The 24,434-nt window shown below is 36.0% G+C and overlaps 1 pseudogene; it reads left to right on the top strand.

Annotated features, from left to right (window-relative positions):
• The first annotated feature begins 19,739 nt into the window (after nucleotides 1-19,739).
• Nucleotides 19,740-21,058, top strand: LOC129042098 (large ribosomal subunit protein bL9m-like; annotated as a pseudogene).
• The last annotated feature ends 3,376 nt before the right edge of the window (nucleotides 21,059-24,434 follow it).

Genomic DNA, 24,434 nt, shown 5'->3' with positions numbered 1-24,434 from the left:
TTTAGTGTGATAAATATGGTTATTTTAATAATTGAATAATTTCTGCTGGATTTTATCTAACACTTTCAGGAAGAATTAACTAGGGCAAATTTTATTTTTTTTAATGTAAAAATCATATCTGTCTTATGAAAATGTTCTGTTTGATTCTGTATATTCTGTTCTTTTGAGAGCAGATTTCCAGGTACAACACTTCATTGTTATTAATAAATGGGCCATACATAAATTATGCATTAAAAAAATAACAGACAAAAGCACTAGCATCTCTTTTGCTAGTTAGAGGAAACAGTTTTAGTGTCTGACAGAGAAGACAAGACAGTCAGTGTAATTTCATAGAATTACAAGCAGCCAAATTCACACCCCAACTTATCTTTCAAACTCTTTTTTTTTGTTCTCCACATAGAAAAATCACACAGAATGAGAAATAACCATGCAGTGACAATCATTTTGCTTTGGAGAAAAATCCTCATTCACTAACCTCTTCTGAAGACTTTTTTTTTTTCCCAGTCTTGGGTTTTCAGTCACTGAACTTCTCTGGTGACCTGGGGACAAACCCAAACTACTGAAAACTGCAAAAGTTGATGTCTCAGTCCATTCGGGCTGCTATAACAAAATACCACAGAATGGGTAATTTATAAAATACAAAATTTTATTTCTCAGAGTTCTAGAGGCTGGGAAGTTCAAGATCAATGCACTGGCAGATTCATTGTCTGGTGAGGGTCCAGCCTCTACTTCCTAGATGAAGTCTTGAATGCTGTGTGTGTCCTTTGAAGGGGGAAAACACTTGTCTTCACATGACAGAAGGCAAAAGGACAAATGGGAAGAAATCCTGACAAGACCATTTAAAAGGGCCCTGACTTAATGACTTAATCATGACTTAATCACCTTCTGAAGGTCCCACCCCTTAATACTGTTACATTGGCGGTTAAGTTGCAACACCTGAATTTTGGATGGAACACATTCAACCACAACAGCAAGAACTAAAAAACTTCAATGAAAGTGAGCATCTTTGAACGCTGACAAACACATAACACGGATGTTATAAAGCATGGCAAATATTGATGTGTTTCATGAATATGTGGATGCCTTTTAAGGGAAATGGCACAATGAGATGGATGAAATGTAGATCTACTGATACATTTATATTTACCTTTTTTCTGTTATTATTACTGTACTTTAAGTTTTAGGGTACATGTGCACAATGTGCAGGTTAGTTACATGTGTATATATTTACTTTTAACTTCAAGGAGTAAAAGGGGGTTATCAAAGAAGTTGAGGAGAGAAAATCAAATAGCTTCATTCTCAGGTGGTGAAAATTCCAACAACTCCTTTTTAGCATGTATCACAATCTTAAATTGTTTTTCCTCCTCTCGTTTCCTTCTTTGTTTTTTCTGCCCCATTAGAATGTCAGATCCAAGATTACAGGGAATTTGTATGTTTTGTCTATCACCTAACCCATTTCCTAAAGTTGTATAAGGACATTGTGGGTGCTTAATAAAAATTGCTCAACAAATGAATGAGGAGTAGATTTGGATGTTTTCTGAAACATCTGTCCAAGATGAAATTAATTATGACGTTAATTTTGGTGTCGTCATTCATGTCTTCTTTTTTTTCCCAATTAAACCATGTTTTTTTGTCTTATAAGTTCTGTTTTGATTGTTTAGATGCCCAAATAAGATATAATAAAAAAACTCATAAGTTTAGATTCCGTGTTCGTTTTTTAAAAAAAAATGTTAATTTTTTAAAATGGTGAATTTCCGGACAACTTAAAATACAGATAGGTCTATTTGATGGGAGGAAGAGAGACTAGAGAGATTCTTAGTTGTTTCCAAATTAATAGTGGTATGAACATCTTGAATGAGTTGACATTAGAAGTATCTTCATTTATTTCTCTTTTTTTTCCCTGTGTGGTAAATATAAATTCTAAATGCTTTTGACTAGATTTGTTAACTGATCATAATTTCATTACATTGTCAGATGATTGAATTCATAGTTATAGAAAGGTATCGTTGATAGTGGTGAAGAACATTTAGCTTCCTTTATCTCTTGTGAGGATGTTTTAATTTTTAATTGCCTATCCTTGTCTTTCTCAATAGTGCCTAAATGTGATATATAACATTTAGACCAATATAAACAATTCCAAACACATTTTGTTTCAAATATAAACACTTAATATGGTAATACAATGATTTTATTTCAACATACATTATTTTGAAAATATTTTTAAAGTTTCTGATTTTGCTATTGTAATTGCAAATGCAAATATGAAATATAAATACACACTGGAGAATAAAAAATGCTATAGTATTTATTATATTTAAAGGATAATTATAATTTTCATATTTAAAAACCATGCTATTTAGTTGAATTTGCTTGCTAATGGAATCACAAATGCTATAAGCTTTGTTTGCAGATTTCTAACTTCGTGGCAGATGTATAGAAAATGGGGGCTTATAAAGCTTGGCAAACATTTATGTTGATCACTCGTATTGACTTGTCTTCCTTCTGGATCACGAGAAAGTAAAGGTAACCCAAACTAAAAGTGCAAAGAGAAAAAATTGAACTAGTAAACTCTACAGACGTTAACTTCCTCTGAATTTCAGCATACAATTTGCCCATACAGGTTCCATTAAAGTTAATGGGAGTCATGCGATTAATTCTCTCTGTAGGGTACTAAAAATGTACCCTGCAGTATTAAAAAGTCTGAACCTAATTTTTACTTTCTCTTAACCTTGATTATGTTACACTAAAGATAGGTACTTTCATTATCACATATATATATAGAGTAAATTTTATATAAAGATCTGAAAATTATTTGGGGAAGAGACTGCATTTATATGGATCAGAGTAGAATTTTAATTAGTGTTGCAAATATCAGTACTGCTTTCATTATAATGATAAAACAAGCATGAGTATCTGTAATTTACCCTCTAGCTATACAAATGAGAACTTAAACCTCAATGAATTCAATAAATGAAACATTTTCAGGACACTTACTTAAAATCAGGTCTACTTTTTAATCAGTCATGTTTTAAGTGAATGCTTATTAATAGATCATTAATAAAACATGCTTATGAAATGAGATTTCAAGAAAGAGGTGACATGAATGAAATACAAAGAAAGTAAAAAACCTGATGGAATATTTAATTTTGTTTTATACAGTTCACTTTATAGTGAGTTACATTAGAAGTATTATTTCAAGCTAAAAAATGAATTCAAAATCTTTTTTTTAGTTCTATATGAAGATAAAACACTACAGATGATATTGCCTGTGAATTCATGACCCTTTTATACTGCCCAAGTTCCCTCTGCTTTTGACATTCAAACTGAAATATTAATCTCATTTTTTCCTTTAAATAATTTCTGCCTGGCTTCTATCACTACCTGGGGGGATGAAGTTATAAGATTTTATTCTTAAAGAATGCAAAAAGAAAAGAACAACTATATACATGAATAAATACTCTACCATTCATTTTTCACTGAAATCAGCAGCTATGCTGCAAAAAAGGGACATGCACAAAATATTTCCTAAGCACAAAGAACACTGGGAAAAGGCAGGCGATATTGCAGAACAATAAATAAAGCAGAACACTCTCCAAGGGTCTGGGGTTTAGTTTGAATAGCATTCCAGAAGGCGGAATTCCTGCCCAACACCAACATAAACGGCAATTAAAACTGAACTTTATATGTTACACATATATCTTCTTCTCTGGATTTCTAAGAGTCTCTATGTCTAAATTACAATAGAATGCTTTGAATGTGGGTGGGGCTGGAAAGAAAAGTTACAATTACTAACAAGTCACAGTTGTCAATGTATTGAACCTGATGTCATACTCCTAGCTATTGAACTTCAGATTCTTAGAGTACTTCCAGCTCATGATCCCATTACTTAGAATTTACTTTGAAACTTGTAACATTTGGGGTTTGTGCTGCCACTTGCCTTCCTGATCCGTAGGCTCACTGCTGAATGCTGTAAGCATGCAACTACAATGGGCTTTAGGGACCCATTGGACCCAGCTTTGTGGCTGATTTGTGGCATCGACCTCAAAGCAGCAGAGGAAGAAGATGCTTTAGCTCTTGTTACTTATAAGTTACACTTACATGAAAACGAAACCTTAAGTGGGGCTTCTAAGAAATACGTCTGGTAGTCTGGGCTATGCCAATAACTAGCCAAGCCACATAGCTCTCACAGGTTTAGCACAATTCCATTCTGAATTGTTCTGATTCTTCAGCTGACTCTGTAGTGCACTCTCCATCCCTTTTAAAGACATAAGGTATACCTTGGATTAAAAATAATTTTCCTATACAAATATCTTTCCTTTTTTTTTCTTGAATCTTGAAATTCATGAAAACTGTATTTAGGATTTTGCAATGCTTTTTGAGATAACTAGAAGCACTGCGAGATGCTAGAATTATTTGTCACTACTTAAAAAAACAACAGTTATTGATGTATTTTGTGGCTTTCTAAGAAGAACAATGTGATGAGTTGAAAAGAATGCAGCTCAGACTGAATTAAGTACAATGTACCAAGAATATGCAGTGACCCAAGATGACATACCTGCATAGCGCGTGTTGGTGTTTAACAAAAGGACCAAGCCCTTCGCACTAAGAGAGTGTCTCTACTGCGGATTTAGGTCTGATACTCTTCTCCCATCACTTGAATTCTGTGACTCCACTGCTAGTTCTCATTTTGATGTGCTTCCATGGGGGCCTCCTTTGCTCCGTAATTGTTTGGTCCTACTTTTGTATCAGGTTGCAGAAGTGTTCTTCTCTATCTCCCACTGAACCCAAATTATAACAAAATTATCTCTTTAGTTGTGTCTTTTTTCTTAAAATGTAAGTACCCTAAGGGTAGGGACCATGTTTCACTGTTTGGCACAACTGGTGCTCAAACTTTGCTTATTGAGTGGGATAGAAAGAACGGAACACACACTTTCAGAAAGTTCTCAGTCTTCCGATTTATAATTGCTGCACATTGAATTTTTAAATAGAGATCTAATTTGCATTACAAAGCCTCTGTCAAGGATATTTCTTTCATTTTAGCTATTTCTACCCAAATTTGCTATTTTACAATTTTGTACTGTGCTTAAAGGTGAGGTTCTTTTTATGCCCCCATTACACGAAAATGTGCTTTGCTAGAGCCTTCTGAAAAATATGTTCTATAAGATGCCTGATGCTGGTGGTCATTTCTGAATTCCCTCTACCTTTAGTGAATGTTCCAAGTATGTTACAGGAATGGAAGCCAGGACTCTGGCATAAAGAGCTGCCTTGACTTCCCTATGGCAGGGACTGCTAGGTCTGTATTACCCTGTTATGTGATGATTCAGTTCACCCCAATTTGCCCTTTGGGAACTGCTGTGAAAATTTCTTTTGTACAGTAAATCATGACAGCATTTGGCCTTCATTTGGGGGTGAATGCATGGTTTATATATTGAAGCTATTTCTTTTTTTCCCTTCAGAAATACCATGTGGCATCAATTTGTAAGCACAAACCAAATGGCAGTTTGGGATCCTCCAGACGATCCAGAATATTCTGTATTAAGTTTTTCAAGATTATCACAGCAATGAAAACCTAACATTGAAAAAATTGAGACTCGTTGAATCCCCAAGAATATATCCTCATACCTACGGAGATACTCAACACTAGTTAAAGAAAATCTACTTTGAAACATTTAAAAATGCTGGGGCATTATTTGTTCTGTTCTAGAATTAATATACTATTTAGAAATATGTACATTATATATATTTGTATATATATGCATTATATATCTTTTATCCCTAATTTTTTTTTAGAAACAAGATCTCACTCTGTCACCCAGACTAGAGTTCAGTGGTGCAATCATGGCTCACTGCAGCCTCAAACTCCTGGGCTCAAGTGATCCTCCCACCTTGGCCTCTCAAGTAGCTGGGACTATAGGTGCTTGCCACCACAGCAAGCTAATTTGTTTATTTTTAAGTTTTTTTTAGAGATGGGTGATTACACTATGTTGCCCAGTCTTGTCTTGAACTTATGGGCTCAAGCAATCCTCCTTCCTCAGCCTCCTGAGTTGTTGGGATTACGGGTGTGCACCACCACATCCAGCTATATCTTTATCTTTCTATATCTGCATCTATATCATCTATCTATATCTATAAATATCTATATCTATAGAGTTAAAATCTGTTTTTTCCACCTAGTCAGCAGAATTTTATATTAGTTATCTTTAGCCACAGGTGAGATTAGAATATAGAAAAAAAATCCGAGACAATTTTGTAGCTTCAACTTTCAGATATGCCATATATGAACAAATACAGTAATTCCTTGAGAAACTGCTTGCTTCTCTGCCTTCAGCCACCCAAGGAACATCCCAGGCTCAGCACTATGGGTTTCAAAATTTATCCATTCAGCCATACTTGTGGCTCTTGTGGTTGGTCTGTGGCCTGAAGCTTAACTTGCCCAGTAGTTCTATTTCCCAAAATAGGCTCAGGAAGTTTGTGACCATGTTTGGTTTGTTTCAAAGGGTTTCTACATATTTAATGAGGTTGTGAACATATACTAAGATTTGTATATGGTTCATCAAATAAAACATATCTTCAACCCTCTTTTCACTTCAGTGCGTGGCTTGGAGTGGGCTGTTTTACAAGCACATGTGTTTATCATATGACTTTATTTGGGGACAAACACCACTCCTTACATTTGGGATACAATTTCTGAGTAGCTGAACACTCAATTTCATCCCTCCCTATTCAAGAACAAATGTTAAGCCGGGTAGCTCTTTTCTCTTATTTTTGGCAGGTTTCTCTGAATGCTAAGGTGTCTTACTTCATCCAAATGTTCCCTTTATCATAGGAGGGTAAGAAAATAGCCTGTACCCTGGAGACTTTTTTCACCCAGAAAGGCATTTAACTAGTGTCTTTCTGTATGCTGGGGGGAGTAGGGAGCCTCTTATCAGTTACATGCATTTATGAGAACAATGTGTTCCACTGGTTTGTGCACCAGAAGAGGATCCTGGAAATCTTCATCTTCTGTTCCTCAGCCTTGCTGAGACATTAGGCAAATTATTTAGCTCTTAGGTCACTGACTTCTTTTGTTTTTCTATAAAATATCTTCTCCTAGCACAACAAAGGGGCATTATGACTAATACTGATAATAGCTATAAAATTTATTTTTCAAGTCTCTATCATACCATATAGAGCAACAGGGGTGGTCTTTTACTAAATGAACCTTGGTGAGTAGCTAAATGACTCACACAATACCTTCCAGTTACTGTATAATGTAATAAACCACATTCTATAAATAAGCCAGATATAATAGATAAAATGTATTTCATTTGATGATTCAGATCCGATTCAATAAAGCAGAATATTCCATAGAGTTTAGTTTCTCTAATTGCAGGAGATAAAATTGATTTTCCTATATTTTCCCTCATGTTTCCCTCCTCCACTCAGTGTTTGCTATAGTTGCTGATTGTGAGAGAAAACTAGAAATAGAATTTGCTATGAAATTTAAAACTTCACAAACTTCATGGTGCTTCATTTGAAAAGCAATGTGGAGCTGATAGTTTGTATGAAATTCTGATGTGGACTTTTTTTCTTAGAACTTTACAAGGAAAGGGGAAATGTCTGAAATGGAGATTGTACAATCCTGTCTTGAAGCAGAAGACTCAGCTAGAGCACATCTGGAAACACCCGGCATTCCTCAATATAATTCAAATGATATTTTAAAAGGTAGTATGGTCCTTTCTTCTTCCCATTGGTCTGGGTCAAGGATTTGGTCAGTACTGCCAATACATTGATGGGGAGGAGCCCAGGATGTGGCTAGTGCTGTGGCTGTGTTGGTAACCTGAATGGGGCTGAGCAAATCAGGGAGTACACTGAAGATAATGACAGGTACCATTCTTGCAACATTTATGTAAAGTTTTACACTATTTCAAAACGAAAAGTAAAATAAAATTTTTAAAAAGCTGACATGGTGTAGGATAACAATTTTACCAGAAGAATATCTTATGTTGCATTTAGCCCATGTAGAACATTATACCTATATATAATGTTATATATTTCTTTATGTTTTCTGGTGTGTACATACATTTATAGATATATTCTTATTGATATAGTTTCTCTAAGATTCTGACATATTTCAGAACAAAGGAAGAAATCTTACCAGTCAGTTCAGTAAGATAATTGGAAAGGGAGACTTGAATATGTGAAAAATTTATTTTGATCTATGGAAGATGTTAATATTATTTTCCTTAGTTTTTGTCTTTCTGATTAAAGGCTTAATGCAACCTTGTATTTCTCTTTTAAGTGATCAAAAGCAGAATTTGCAAACTTTTTAGAATGTGTATTTTAGTTCAAATTCCCCCCACCCAAAATTAATTTCATCTACGTACACAGAAAGTATAATTTATAGTAAAGTGCTAAATCTAACCTGATTTCCCTCCTTAAAATTAGGTTTAAAATAAATTAAGCAGTACCTAATGTGTTTCCTAACAAGGTTCAGGGTACACAATATTCTTTGGTTGGCCACAAAACACAAGGTCCTTGAGCTGAGATGACAGATTCTTCAAACAGACATATCCTGTACAAGGTGCCTTAAAAGTGAAGGCATTGCTGCCATTGGCTTGCAGGCTTTATTTTGAAAAGGAGAATTCTGAAGGAAGGATGTTTGTTTTCTTCTTTTTTAAAAAATAAAATGATTTATAAAAACCGCACGTTTTTCTTTTTTGCTAGATGTAAAATCTGAGCTGCAACACTGAACAAAAGCTGTATTTGCCAGTCAGCAAAGATGCTACCACTCTGCACAACAGATAAAACCCATATATATAGGGAAGTCAAAAGAGTCTTTAAGCTACAGTGTTTGAGAGGCTGTTTGTCTCTGATGGAAAATTAAGAAAATGGTAAGAGCAGCGTTAGCATGAGGTGTTCATTCCAAAATTGTCACTGCAGTGTGTGTGGCATTGTGTGTAAAAACAACTCTTCAAGCAAAAACACCACCAGCAAACTTCCTCCTTCCCTTCAAACCTCATCTTCAATTACAATGTGGTTCCTACAAAGTAAAGGGCTGTTGTCCTCTCTTCAGACCTGTACTGCTTCTGCGCACTAGCCCTGTAGACCATCAAGGCCTAAAAATAGTTGCTGGATTCAATGAGACATGAAGCTGACAGAAATGGCATCAAGCTAATTGGCAACAAACTCTATGAAACCTACTCAGGAAATCATATTTTTAAGCTGAACACCAAGTGGATTCTTGTTTGAATGTGAGGCTAACTTATTTTTATATTTATATTTCAAATAAAACAAAGGGGTATTGTTAAAGAAGAACCTTTTTATTTCCTTTATTATATATTTATTTAATCCTTTTAAAAAATTTGTTAACAAAATCTTTGGATTCAGTGATATTTATTTGAAAAGATTGTTATCCACACATTATGAATAAGAAAGTGGGGCTTAAAGAGGTGAAATGACATGTCCTTAGTCAAAATATAGACAACTTGATTCTAATCTATCAGGAAAGACGACGATATTTATAAGTAACCAGAACACAAAGTGCTAAGTTCAATACTCATATTTTGAATAACACAAGAAGTAAAATCCTTTATTTAAAGAATCAAAGGGTTATCAGAAGAGAAGTTATTGGTGGATGGTCACAGAGCTAATAGCCATTAATTATACATGACCTGCTGGAAGATGGAAAAAACATAACACAAATCTTACCATTTCCTCTGGTAGTTGGTTCATAGGAAAACTCTTAGGTCTTGATTGTTTACTTGAAAGTGTTGCTATTATTACTCAACTTATTTAAAAAAACCGGAAAAGTTAGTTTTGGTGGCTGTTGTTGTCTGGAAGAAATAGACTATATTCAAAATAAAAATTGCCTGAACATGTCAACACGATTGCATAATTTTTCAAATGTTGATTCCTAATACACAGATTGTAAGGATTCAGTTCACTGGATGAGATGTTGTTTTTAGAAATGATCTGCCTTCTCTGTTCATTCACATTCAATTCAAGAAGTAGGAAATTATTCTGGAATCTTTTTTCTCATTATGGTCTTGATGTGAAATTCATTTCGTGGTTGCTGAACATCTTGAAAATACAGTGGATGGCTGCAACTACATATTCCTCTCTGGTGATTTTACTACAACTGCTCAAATAACAAATGATAAAATGTTTTAGATGGTATATTATTCATTTTACTTGTCTTAATGGTGAATTTACTTAGTGTTTTCAACAGGAATTCCATTTCAGAATATAAAATAGCATTCTAAAATTCTATAAAATGTAGATAATTTAGAAACCTGAGTTATAAAATACATAAATATGATTCAAACATATAATCAAAATAAAATATATGACTTTTATAATATCTTTCTGCTCTAGTTAATCTTTCTGCCTCCATTAATTACTGTAACATACTTTGAGATAGGTAGAAATAAATTAACTATGTTTAAGCTGTAATGAATTTTTGGGCAGTGTCCAGTAGAAAATAATATTGAACACAAGACAGAATTGTGACTTCCAGATTTCCATTTGAAGGTCTTATATGCTGGGAGAAAACTATAATTTATTATCACAATAACATTTCTAAATCAAGTCAGTTTCAAAGAGAAGTTGATTTACTCTGACTTAGGCAGCATTTCCTCTAAATGTGGAAAAGGTTTTTAAGTTACTTTACCTGGAAAGACATCTTTATCAGATGGCAACAATTTTACTCACACTTTCTATAGTTTTCTGTATCCAAGTTGTGACTCTTCTTAAACAGAATCTAGAAGATATGCAGTACTAATGCTTTAGGATATCATCTCCATTTTTATTGATATAAGTACAACTCCAGAATAATTTATTTTAGGCCTTTCTAAGATGACTTTAGCTATAGAGTTTGGGGACAGGATGAATTAGATACCTTAGATATGTCTGATCCTAAAAATGTAGGTCCTGAAATATATTGCACTAGTTTTCAAACAATTAAAATAATTAAGTACACGGTCTTAGATAGATAAATATATTTTCCAACTCATGGCAACTAATTGCTCTGTATAAAGAAAATGTAACTAAATATTAGCAGTTACTTGATAATGCATTTACTTTTAGTCCTGCAGAAAAGAAGATGCTGGCTGGCTGGCTGACAATATTAACTTGGAACACCCTGGTGTATCCAGATACTCCTGGGAGTGTCTCTAGGGGCAGGTTGCAGAGCTTCAACCTTCTCCCTGGCCCGTGCAACAGAAGCAGATTTAAGGATGGCCCCAGACTGAGAGAGATGGAGACAGAGATAGAGATAAAGAGCAAGAGCCAGAGTGGGAGAGAGTGTGTGAGAACATCCTTAGAAGACCAAATTAACATTAAAAAATTACAACGATTTTCTGGGTTAAATGTAAAGGCAAGAATATAAATTTGAAAAATGGACCTTGAAAGATTGTAGAAAATTAGTACACAAGAACATCATGTAAAAAGGAATTAGAGGATTTTTTTGTTAGCAGCAAACTCAGTAAATTAACAACAAAATGAGGGAGTCCAATTGCTCACTTTATTTTTGTTGTTGTTAATGTAATACTAATGGGAACAGAGTGCCTAGAAAAAATAAGATGATATCCTGGGGAAAAACTGTTGGTGCATCATTTTCAGTCCTTGTCAGCATACATTTAGAGCACAGAGTATGTAAGGAGAGACCACTAGCGTAAGTGGGAGTGCTAGAATCAATATTCTGTTAGTTAAAAAAGGTGAGACTGTTTTGTCTAAAAAAGTGAAGGCTGAGAATGTAGTAACTCTCTTCAAATACAAGAAAAATTGTTTCTAGAAAAGAGACTAAGCACATTCCCTGTAGTGCTTTAAGAATGCAATCAGAGCAACAGGCGAGGGTTGTAGAGAGGTATATTTCCCTACCATACAAGATAGTTTTACCCCCCTCAATCACTATTGCTATTCATCAAGGCACTAGTTTGTCTTAACGGAGAATATGAGTTTTAAATTACTAGAAATATTCAATATAATCTTTATGATTTTTCTTTTCTTTTTATTTTAAAATAGAGTCCATTTCTAAGAAGATGTGGTTCGAACATACAGAGCTACATAATATGAGTAAAATAGGACCTAACGGTAGTGTTCTCCAGCATTGCTCTGCCTTTCCTTTTCTGGATGTAACAACATTACTAAGAAAGGAAGAAAAAGCAAAAATCTGCTCTCAGGTAGATTCCAGCATGATGGAAAGCCCCAAATGGAAGTCTCGGCTTTGGTTACAGGACATAAGGTTTAATAAACAAAAAGATGCTCATCTGGGATGCTGCACCAATTATCATGTACTAAATAAGGTTACCTATTTCACTCTCCATGTAGAAATGTCCATCATAAGCATGTGCCACAGAAGGTCTCACAAGTATCATTATTGGCTGTGTTGAATTTTGTTTTTAGTTCTGTTTTATAAGGTCTGTAGTCTTACTTTCAGTGAGGAAGTGTTTTCTCAGGTTCTCAAGAAAGTAACAAAATGCCAGCATTGTCAAGGTCACCATTGCCACTGAATTATCTGACTGTCTGATTATTCCATCTTCCTCTGCATCATATTAGCCTGATGACTACGTTCTAATTATTTAAAGCGTTATGTAAATCAAAGCAGTAAATGTAATTTCTAGTCTTACTAGATATCATGTACATTAGGTCGAATAACTCTAGAAATGTCGTCATAATCATGTCATGCCTAATGATGACCTACTCAGCCCCTGCCAACATCATTCAATTACTCATTTCAGCATTGATTTTTCTCATGCCTCTCTTCATGGCATTTAAACAGCCCTCATATCTCCCCTTTTACTGAGGTGTAATGTTGTATAATGACAGAGATGCTTTGCTTCTCAGATTCATAATGTTACACTCTGTTTCAAATCCTTGTGGAGACAAATTGGGGAATCAATATATAAATAATGACACACTTATTTTTAATTAAAATCACTGCTTTCACAGAAATGGTATATTAAAATTATTTTTGCTAAAAAAATTTTAAATACCTATGCACAATAAAAAGACTGCCAATCCTTGGGATCAAGAATATACTTTTCCCCAAATAACTTTTCTATAAAAGTAGAATTCTTAATGGAAAATAGATTAATACATATAATTTCAAGATCTAACCTTAAAAATGGAAAAATGTGTCCATTTTTAAAAATAAATCATATTTACATACACTGTGTTTATGAGAGTTGTTTTGGAATGAAAATTCTTTGCATTTGAGATCAAATTCTTTTATTCACAAGAATTACAATATGTTTTTCAGCTAAATGTTATGTTATACTCTTCCAAAATCGATTTTCCCTGCACTCAAGTAGAGGTAAATATTCTTTTTTTTTTCTGGAAATTGATAGTCCAATTTTCTCCTGCCTCTCTTTGGCACACCCTCATTTTGCATGAGATATGCTCCTTAGTAAAATTTCTACTCAATATTACAGAAACTTCCAGAAATGGCATCTAAAATATTACACTGGCCCGTTTAACTTCACCTTCACTAATTGTAATACATTATACAAAGAGCACTGTGGAAAAAGGTGGAACATTTAACTAACTGGATTTGGCTTCACAAACAGTAATAATACTTTTAAAAACATTATTAGAATATTTATTTCATCTCCTTTGCAATGTATTTTTCTTCCTTTTAAACTAGCCTTTCTAAATTCTTATTTTTAAAGTCGCAGTTGAAAGAGCTTTCACAAGCCTTTAAAAGACATTATGATTTGAATTATTCTTGCCCAGAAAATTACTTCTGATGTTTAACTTACATTCTCCTTTATTCAATTGTAGCTTCAAACTATCTTAGAAAATTAATTTTTCTTACAATTTTCCCCTTAAATCATCGTAGGTACTGTCAATATTTTATCTTTCCAAGCACACATAGTACTATTTAAATTTCCAGAAAATCTGAAGATAACAAAGATTTCCTTTAACTTTTCACGTTTGATGAAATGATGCAGATATTCTCATTTAAGTATTGAACTCTAATCTCATAAAAAAGTAAGAATATCCCATAGGAACTTTAAATTGTTGTACATTTTTCCTGTTTGTGTAATATTTTCATTTGGTTTCTAAAACTCATTTCAAACACACTCCCATCAACACACTCCAATCAAGAACTCGTTTCAAACACACTCAGTCAACAAAATGGAGCTGTTGCTTTTCTTCTCTAAGATTGATGCCAAGATTCTAACCTGGACATTTTCCTTCAAGTTTCCTTTTTCCTCAGCCACATCACACATTTAATCTAACATTAATTCTGGTGTTTGTAACTCCAAAATGTAATCTGAATTCATCCACATATTTTTATCTCTACTGCCACCACCCTTGTGCAGGCCACCATTATTTCTTGCCTGAGCTTTCATAATTGTCTTTTATCAGGTCTCTCTGCTTCCATTCTCAAACCCTTTCTAATTTATTTTTCACAAAGCAGCCAGAATGATCTTTTAAACACTTAAGTCACATCATGTCACTACCCACATTAAATCTTCCTAAGATTTTCCCATTCTACCCAGAATACAATGTAAATTGCTAAGTTTAGTAGCCCATGCCTGTCTTTCCAACCTGATGTGATATCACACCCACATTCTCCCTGGCCATCCCCACCAACATTGCCCAGTACTAGGCTCCAGCCACAATGCTTTCCTCTCATCTGTGAGCAAGCTAAACCCTTTTGACATCAGGGTCTTTTAACTTTCTGTTCCTTATGCCTAATTCTCTTCTCCACATTCTTTGCATGGCTGCCCCTTTTCCCTTCTCTGAGTCTCAGCTTAAACGAAACTTATTCAGAGAGTCGTGCTCTAACCACCATAACAAAAGTTGGACTCTCCCTTAATATATCATCTATATTTTATTATAGCACCTCTCACAATCTATAATTGCTTGCATAATTTAATAATTTCTTATTTTTTTCTTGCTTCTGGCAGAATATAAGCTCCAGTGCAGTAAACAGCCATTTCTCCAGAGAACCCAGATTCCTTTTAGTGGGAAATGGTATTTAGAAACCAAGTTCTGGGTGTCAAGTGTGCACATGGCTAGGGAGATGCCATTACTTCTAAACCGTCTCAGTGAATAAAGGCAGAGTATACCCATATACAGCCATTTACATTTCATATACATCTCTCTATTGTTATTAAACACCATGGCCTGTACTCTTTCCAAAATGTCAAAGTTGTATATGACAAATAAAGTCTGGGGAAATGTTCCAGATCAGAGGAGATCCAAAAGAGGAAAAGGAGATTAAAAGGTAATGTGTTATCCTGGAATGAATTCTGGATTGGTAAAACTTAATCATAGGCCGGGCGCGGTGGCTCATGCCTGTAATCCCAGCACTTTGGGAGGCTGAGGTGGGTGGATCATGAAGTCAGGAGATTGAGACCATCCTGGCTAACATGGTGAAACCCCGTCTCTACTAAAAAAATACAAAAAATTAGCCAGGCATGATGGCGGGCACCTGTGGTCCCAGCTACTTGGGAGGCTGAGGCAGGAGAATGGCGTGAACCTGGGAGGTGGAGCTTGCAGTGAGCCAAGATCGCGCCACTGCACTCCAGCCTGGGAGACAGAGCAAGACTCTGTCTCAAAAAAAAAAAAAAAGTAATCATATATTGTATATTTTTGGCACAATTGACACACTTTGAATATGGACTATGAATTCAGTAATAATATTGTATATATGTTAAAAGTCTTGATTGTTATAACTGTGCTGTGATCGTGCATGAGAATGCTCTTGTTCTCAGGAAATATACATTGAAGTATTAGAGATAAAATGTCACTGGCCGGGCATGGTGGCTCACGCCTGTAATCCCAGCACTTTGGGAGGCTGAGGTGGGCAGATCACGAGGTCAGGAGATCAAGACCATCCTGGCCAACATGGTGAAACCCCCTCTCTACTAAAAATACAAAAAAATTAGCCAGGCGTGGCAGCACGCGCCTGTAGTCCCAGCTACTCAGGAGGCTGAGGCAGGAGAATTGCTTGAATCTGGAAGTTGGAGGCTACAGTGAACCAAGATTGTGCCACTGTACTCCAGCCTGGCAACAGAGAGAGACTCCATCTAAAACAAGAAAAAAAAAATCACTACATCTGTGACTTGCTCTCAATGGTTTACAAAGAAACACACACCCACCCTCTCATCTATTGAGGGAAAGAGAATAACTTACTAGCAAATATGGGCAGTTAGAAATAATTGAATCAAAAAATAGCACATGAGAACTCTTTGTTGTATAACTTTTTCAATAGGTTTATACAGACACACAAATTTACAATTTTTTTTTCAAAATCTGCAATATGTTGTCTATTAGCATTGCTTTGAACGATTAAGGATTGAAATAACATCTTTTTTCTTTACCAAGGAAAAAGTAAATTAAATGGCTTGAAGTAAATAGCAGTATGTAAAACGTGCAAAAACAGAATTTTTCACAAAGGACAAATAAAAACAAGATTTATTAATTTTTTTCCTTAAATAAATGGATTTTATTATCGCAACCATATTAGTCGTCAGTAGCAAATCCACACAGAAGAATATTATTGCTTAGTTTTTTATTCCTTTACAAAGAGAAAATCTTCTAAACAGCTTAAACTTGCCTAAAGCAATTTCAAGATGACCCAACTCTCCCCAAGTGACTTCTCAAATTCTTAAGCTATTATCTTTCTTGTTCGAACCCTTTTTCTAAACTTTTCCCCAATTACTCCAACCATATAATTGCAAAGCTAAGATTCCTATAGACTATCTCTATCAAAGGATCAGGATAGAGAATGATAAACCTCTTAACAAAAACTTAATTCTGATTCTTTTCCCAGATTAAGGTATCTTAGCAACCTGTGAAGCATTTTATCTGCTGATTCTATCATTTTGAGCACTTTGTTGAACCCTTGAACTGACCTTATATCTGTGTGTGTCCCCGCTTGTTGGCTTTGTTGGTCCAGGATATATAAAATGAGATTGACAAACATAAAGCAATGTGACCACACATGTCTAAATGTATTTAGCCTTTAACATCACAATTGGTTGTTTATTAACTTATGAACCAGAATCTTTATTTCTGTACTTTGTCTCCTGCGAATTACAGGTTTTGCTCTGCTACATGGGTGGCAGAGATGGGGAATAAGAGCTTGCTTTTAGCTAATACAAGGATTTGAAATGAAAGAAGGGTCAAAGCCAAATTCAGACAGAGTTGCTGTAGCTGAGGAAGACTGAACACTGAAGCACACGTTGCAGTCCAACTCTCATGAGAATGTTCCCAGTCACACTACTCCAAGATGGATGCCTACTTATAAGACAGCATTCAACTTTAAACAAGTTCAACTATTTTGTGTTTCAGTACTCTGAATGCAGCTAGTATTACATGATATAATCAAAGAATCACTGTCAATGGTATCGAGAAATTGTTGTTTGCCATTTAGAACACTTTCTTCATCTTGCCTTCTACCTCACGGGCTACTGCATCTCAGTGTCAATCTCTGAATGTCACTCATTTTCCTGACTGTGTGTAAATGTTGCAGATTCAACTTTTTATCTTTTTTTTTCTCCATCACTTCTCATTCACTAGGTGACCCATGTACTCTCAAGGTTTTAAATCACATTTATTCTCTAGAAACTACATTTTTTTTTCTGCAGTGCAGACATCTCCAGAATTGGACTCCAGAATCCTAGGCAGAGACTTTCTCATAATCTCCAGGTGGATATACGTACTAGGCATCTAAATCTTACTATGTCCAAAACAAACTCCTGATTTTTAACTTCTAAAATCTGTGATTCTTTCCACAGACTCCCAACTTTAGTAGAAGGCTACTCCATTCTTCCTGCTTTTCAGTACAAAATAATTCTTGACTATTCTTTTCCTCGTATACTCCACATACAATATCATTAGCAAATCCTGAGGCTCTACTTTCAAACTTTCCAAAAAACAGATCACTTGTCACCACCTTCATCATTAGGACTCTCGTCTAAATGACGTTATATCTCATCTGGGTTATTGCAGTAGCTATTCATTGATCTCTCTTATTTCGCCCTGTACCTTCCAGTCCACATTGCCCACAGCAACCATGGCAATCCTTTTAAAATACAGGTCAGATCATGTTATTCCTCTGCTGAGGCCCCTTTAACATAGTAAATCCATACTTATGTCTTCAAAGCCCTTGCATGGCATGGTCCCCCGTCTCTCTGATCTATTTTCCGGCACAACTACAGCTCTGCCATCACTCTACCCTAGTCTCACGGACCTTTTTGCTGTTACTTAAGCAAGCCAAACATACTTCCTTTAGCATCTTTCAACTTGCTGAGCCCACTGCCTGGGCTGCAGTTTTCTCAGATTACTTAGATTCCTAAGGTCTCTGCACAGATGGCAGTTTACATAAGAGTGGATTCTTCCAACCATTCTTATCTAAGAGAGCACCAGCACCATCACTGATGTCCCCAAATTTTCCATTTCCAATTTGATTTTCTCATTACTTGTATAATCACTTAACACATTTTTTATTCGTTTGTTTGTTTATTGTCCTTTTCCAGCAAAATATCCATGAAAGCACAGGCAGACCTTTGCTGCTTTCCTCTCTGCCGAGGACAGTGTCCGGTGTATGTAGATGCTCAATAAATATTTGATGAAAGATTCAATTGCATTTTTTTCTATGTGAAAGAAGTTTTTTATTATACCATGGGTATTTAAAATAAAGACTCATGATTATTGAGGCAAGGTTATAAATTACTTATTATTTTTGTGAACTTCTTTAAGGTCAGCTGTAAAAGAGAGATGGTGATATCTTCATAGTCTGCTACAAAGAGTTGACATAAACTAAATCAGGTTACATCTAGGAAGCATTTGAATTCTACCTAATGTTACAACTATGCAGTCTTTAGATGACCATCTTGCGCATGGGAATAACTTTGTGATTTGCTAAATTCTAGAAGCTTTATTTTGCCTACTTTTTTTTGGTCAGTAAAAATACGGGTTAGCATCAATTTGAAAAATTCCTTATTGGAAAACATCACTATTTGCATTGTCCCATTAGGATGAAAATCTTGAAAGCATGTTAGAATTCATGAATGCTGAAACCCTGGGAAGAATACCAAATTTACTGGATCATGAAATCCACACGATGGCTCACACCTGTAATCCCAGCACTTTGGGAGGTTGAGAAGGGTGGATCACCTGAAGTCAGGAGTTTGAGACCAGCCTGGCCAACATGGTGAAACCCCGTCTCTACTAAAAATACAAAAATTATCTGGGCATGATGGCACATGCCTCTAATCCCAGCTACTTGGGAGGCTGAGGCAGGAGAACTGCTGGAACCCAGGAGGCGGGGGATGCAGGGAGCCAAGATTGTGCTACTGCACTTCAATCTGGGCAACAGAGTGAGACTCTCTCTCAAAACAAAAAAAAGAAAAAAAGAAAAAAGAAAAATATTAATGGGCTAGGGGCTAGGACATGGGCCAAGATAACATGCTGCACAACAGAAAAATCTACACTTTGACATCATTGCGAATTATTTTACCTATATTATTTCATTTCAGCCTTAAAAAACTAAACAAGTAGACATTATCCAACTCTTATACAAGTATTGAAACTGAGTCTCAGAGAAGTTAAGTAACTTTCCTAAAAACACAGAGTTAAAATGATGTAGACTGTATGCATATGGAAATCTCTAACTTTGAAGTTCATGTCATTTCCATTATACATTTAAGACCATCTTCTAGAACGTAAAGAAACAAAGACAGATTCAAAATAGGAGTTAAGTAGCAACATAGATGAAAATGCACATTATCCTTAATCCATTTAATAACTGTTGTCAAAGAATGACTAAAATATAGTTCATGTTACTGGAATGATGAGTCCATTCAGATGGAGGTGATAATCTGGATCTATACTGTGTTGGTCAGAGCATTCCTGGAATTATGTTTGGGTGTGGCTGTCATACTTTAAAGGTTATGGACAAATGGGAAATTCTTCCAGGGAAAGCAGCCAGGATGACTAAAGTTCCCACAGAATGTCCTAAGAGAAGTGGTTGCTGACTTTGGGGATGTGTAACCTGGGATGGGAGAAGGGAAGAGTCAGAAAAGGCTGACAGTCATCTAGGCCAGAAATCTCAGTCATTCAATATGGCTCCAAAGGAATAAACTATGACTATGGGACTGTCATGGCCCTGGGCATTGTGGAGCGCTGGGTGGATGGAAGGTACCACTGGTCAGTGAGGGCCAGAAGCTGCGCCTGCACAAGCGACACTATATCGACAAGCTGGTGGAGGACACAAAGCACTGGCCCAAAGAAAACCTGGAGATCGTCTTCACACAGTCTGTGGAGACACTTGGAGTCTGGGGTGACCTGGCCTCAGTAAAGAAATCTATGGATCGGAATCAACTCCTTCCTCAGAGACTGGCTGCATATGCATCACCTGAAAACAAGAAGCTGTTTGAAGAGGAGAAATTGCTGAGACCAGGAGGAAAGTCAGAGAAGATCCAGACCAAGGCAGGTGAGGCAACAGTGACATTTCTGAAAAGCTGTCACCTGGAGGTAGGGATGAAGAACAATGTCAAATGGGAGCTGAACCCTGAAACAGTTGCCCGCCACTTCTTCAAGAATCTTGGTGTTGTGGTCATCCCCCATACATTAAAGTTACCAGAAGAGCCCCTCACTCAGTGAGGCAAGTACTGTTGTGAGGTGATGGTAAATGGGCTTGGTACTGTGAGGGTGCCTATGTCTCTGGTAAACTTTGAGAGGCCCAAACTCAAAAGTAGAAGTACTGGTTAGCCCAGCAAGCTGCCAACGGCATGGCCCCACCAGCCCCTAGAGGATCTAAACCTGTTCTCCTCCAAGGCAGCAAAGCAGAATCAGAGGAGCAGTGGGACCCAAACAGGGAAGCACCCTGCTCTCACTCCCAGCTCTGACAAAATATGGAATTTTAGAGAACATATGGAGGCATCAGACTGCCCTGTATAAACGTGTTGAATTCCTTATATTTGCCATCTTCATCTTTAACTGTCATCCCTGGGGCAGCCTTGTTCCAGAAGTACCACGCTGTGGATTTGATAAGCTGGATACGATAGACTGAAACTATCCAGATCCTGTTTAGTTTCTTTGTCCATTGGAGTTTGCTGGGACAGACACAGGAGCTAGACATTGTCTCCAGTATTTTCCTCATTCTCATCTAAACTGAACATTTGTGTCTCAAGCAGACATAAAGAGACTGTGTTCCTAAAAAATAATAAATAAATAAACTATGACTATGGGTAAAAGCTAAGTTTCTTGGGGGAAATGCGCTGCTTCAGGAGTTACTAAGTTCTCTGTCACTGGAAGAATTCAAGAGGGAAAAAACAAACAAACGATGGATCGCGTGGTAGGGAAGTTTTAGAGGAATTTCAGGATCAAAGGGGGGATTGAACTAGATAACCTTTGGGTCTCTTCTGACACTTGAATTTCATGCTTTGTTAGAAAAGTGCCAGTCTGCATCTACCAGTTAGAGGGTTTAGGGTCAGCAATTAGGTAGCTATCTCATCCTGTTTGTAATGATAAGCATATATTTAATTAAAATGTTATCTGGATCTCAGTTGAGGCCTTCCTATACCCCAAGAGCAGGATAAGATAGACCTGACCCCAAAATTCTATGCTCTGAGAAAATTTAAGAAACAACATAATGTGAATGATTGGAGTGGAAGTCAGGCAGGGGGAGGATTTTGCATTCTTAGTATTTCCAGGTGTTTCTTTCTGCTCAGTAAAGCTAAATTTTCTCACTTCTCTCAAAACTAACCAACCAACCAACAACACTCCCACCAACATTAGTGAATTTAGTGAAATTTAATAAAGTTTAAAGTGGGGAGGATGGAAGGAGGCAGGATTTCTATTGCAGTAAAGTAACTAAATTAGGCACAAGCTATGTCTGATTTAAAAATACGCCTGGGTTAAGCCACCGGGGGAATACCACTGGCCTTTTAGTCCATGTTGACCCTATCATCATACAACTCAATGGCCTTTCTCCCCTCCTCTGCCTCCCCTACTCCATCTCTCCTCCTTAGTCACTGTCTCGGCATTGCTCTCAGGAACTCCAGCTTCTTTTCTAAGCTCTCAAACTCTCAAACCTACCTCGGATTCACTATCACGAACCCAAACTTACCCAGGTGCTTGGTAGACATTTTGGAATTAATGAACAATTATTTTTTTCAAGTTTATTGTTTTAATTATCATACGGTACAACTGACTTTTAAAAACATGAAATGTCGGAGGGAAGTTTTTGTCAGACTTAAGACCCTCAAGATTTAAATGGAAAGAGGAAGCACACCATGGTGCTCTGCGGGAAAACAGACCTTGCTTCCGTCATGGTTTCCATTTGACTGGCTGTGCTGCTTTGGGCAGTTTACTGAACTTCCCAGATCTTCTATTCTTCCATCTCCAAATGTGATTGATAACAATGTGTTCCTCATGGTTTTGTCTAAGTTAAATTAAATAATTCATGTAGAGCATTAGTCTACTCCTTGGCATGTGGTCAGTGTTTTGAAAGTGTTAGCCACCACTATTAATAAAGTTTCCTCAGTCAAACATCTTTTTCAATTTTCTAAACTCACAATAAATTTTTCAATGTGTATAGAAAATTTAGCTTGAAAGACTTTGAAGCATGTACTAAGGATATTTACTACCAATTTTTTTTTGTCTGTCTATTATTTGCCAAATCGTCACCAAGATTTCCTGAAAATACATCTCAGTAACTTCTGTACTGAAGGCAATTTATGTGACTGGCAGAATAATAGAGGAACTATTAGTAAAATACATTTTATCAATTTTACAACTCTCCCTGCTAGCATGATATCAAGATCTGATACCATGATTCTTAATAACAAAGAACCATTTTGACCTTTGGCAAAATTGTAAATTAGAAATTGTTTAATTTATCACGAAGTTTCTTTTCACTATCTCCATCCAAGCCTTAGGCAAAGCTCCAGACCTATGCTGTCCAATATGATAACCACTGGTCACATGGGGCTATATACATTTTAATTAAAATGATTAAGTAAAATTTAAAATTCAGTTACTCAGTTGAATTAGCCACATTTCATGTATTCGGTAGCTACATGTGACTAGGGTACTCTGTTGGAGAGTGTGCATATGAAGTTTTTTATCATTGCAGAAAGTTCTATTGGACAGTGCTGCCTGAGACTCAATTAACTGGTATCCTTCTTTAGCCTGGCACCCTCAAAACTACTTACTGCCTGGTGCCATCACCTCAATACCTTCTCCCTCTGAGATATTCCTGTTCCTTGCTTCTATTATCAACTAACAGAAAGTAAGGTGCTGTGGTGCTAATAGGGAGCAAGCTCTGAGATCACTTCCAGGTAAATGAATGTCTCTTCTTTCTTCTTCTACAGCAGTATTTTTCAGAGAGAGGTTCTAGAATGGCCATTTTAATAAACTAGAATGCTTATTTAAATTTGAGGTTCTTAGACCCACATATCGGACCTTCTGAATTTGCATATTGAAACAGCTTCCTCAGTCATTGTTATGGAATGCTTAACGTTGAGAGCTGTTGCTGAAAGATCCAGCCACTATTGGTATTTGATTACCAGGGCCAATACGGTTAGATGTTAGTCTGTATAGAAATGAGCAATGCCAAGTTTGGGTACCCGGGGAACACATTTTTGGAGAAAGATTGGTTTTGTTGCTCTTTAAGATCATATGGTTGCCTCCATACAGACTGATCACAGACCAATTGGCTAACATGATTCAATGTGACAAAGTCGACTTACTAATTTTGAAAAAATTTACACTTGAGATTTTTAAAAAGTTAATATTATGGGATACTGTTCACTTTTATAATTTGGTTTTCCGTCATTTATAATTTGATTTCATGTGATTTAAAAATTTCCCTTTGAGAAGGAAAGATTTTGAAAGAGGAAACAAAACAGGTAAAAAGTAGACATTACATAAAACCGGAAACTTTTACTAAATAGAAAGAAAAAGTCAAAACTAGAAGCAAAACTAAGCAGTTGGAAAATCCTCTGGCAAGTCTCATCAAAGAAAAATATGTATAATTAAATAATATTAGAAATAAGAATGGAAAAACATAGAGACAATACTTAGATGATTAAAAATAATGACTAAGACAATGTGGTAGAAAAATCATAAGCCATGTTTTGTTTGATCGGTTGTCAAGACTTACTGTAAAGCTATACTAATTACTGTAGTGCAATTTGCCACAAATAGATGAGAAAAGCAGAACAGAGAACACGGAAATAAGCCTTGAAAGATGAGGGAGCTTCCTGGAGGATAAAGGTGACATTGCTAAGCACCAGGGAATGATGCTGAAACAAGTGACCATCCACCTGGAAAAATATAACATTAGACCCCTAACTTGCACCATAATACAACTCCAGATGAATTAAAACCCTCGATGTGAAAAATGAACGTGAAACAATTAGATAAAATATAAGCCATTAAAAGTACCACTTATCCAAATTTATCAACTTGACTTTGTTTATCCTGTT

Source organism: Pongo pygmaeus, chromosome 7, assembly GCF_028885625.2.
Source record: "Pongo pygmaeus isolate AG05252 chromosome 7, NHGRI_mPonPyg2-v2.0_pri, whole genome shotgun sequence".
Taxonomy (NCBI): Eukaryota; Metazoa; Chordata; class Mammalia; order Primates; family Hominidae; genus Pongo; species Pongo pygmaeus.
The sequence above is the reverse complement of the archived record's forward strand: the minus strand, read 5'-3'. Positions and strand labels throughout refer to the sequence as shown.